Here is a 218-nt window from a genome sequence, read left to right as displayed (position 1 = left end):
AATTGTGTGTAATGGTGTATTTCTGTTGGCAAATCTAATAAAAAAATAAAATAAAATAAAAATAAAATAAATCTTACTTCATTAAATAGCTACATTGTTCTAAACACAGCATTCGCGAAATATTTTACATGTATTTCAACGTGTATAATAACCCGACCCAAAAGCAGCCTATATTACCTTGTTAACGATTACATAAATGATAAGACAGTTTTGGCTTT

This window comes from Hyposmocoma kahamanoa, unplaced genomic scaffold (assembly GCF_003589595.1).
Source record: "Hyposmocoma kahamanoa isolate Upper Pololo Valley unplaced genomic scaffold, ASM358959v1 63, whole genome shotgun sequence".
NCBI lineage: Eukaryota > Metazoa > Arthropoda > Insecta > Lepidoptera > Cosmopterigidae > Hyposmocoma > Hyposmocoma kahamanoa.
Note: the sequence above shows the minus strand (reverse complement) of the source record.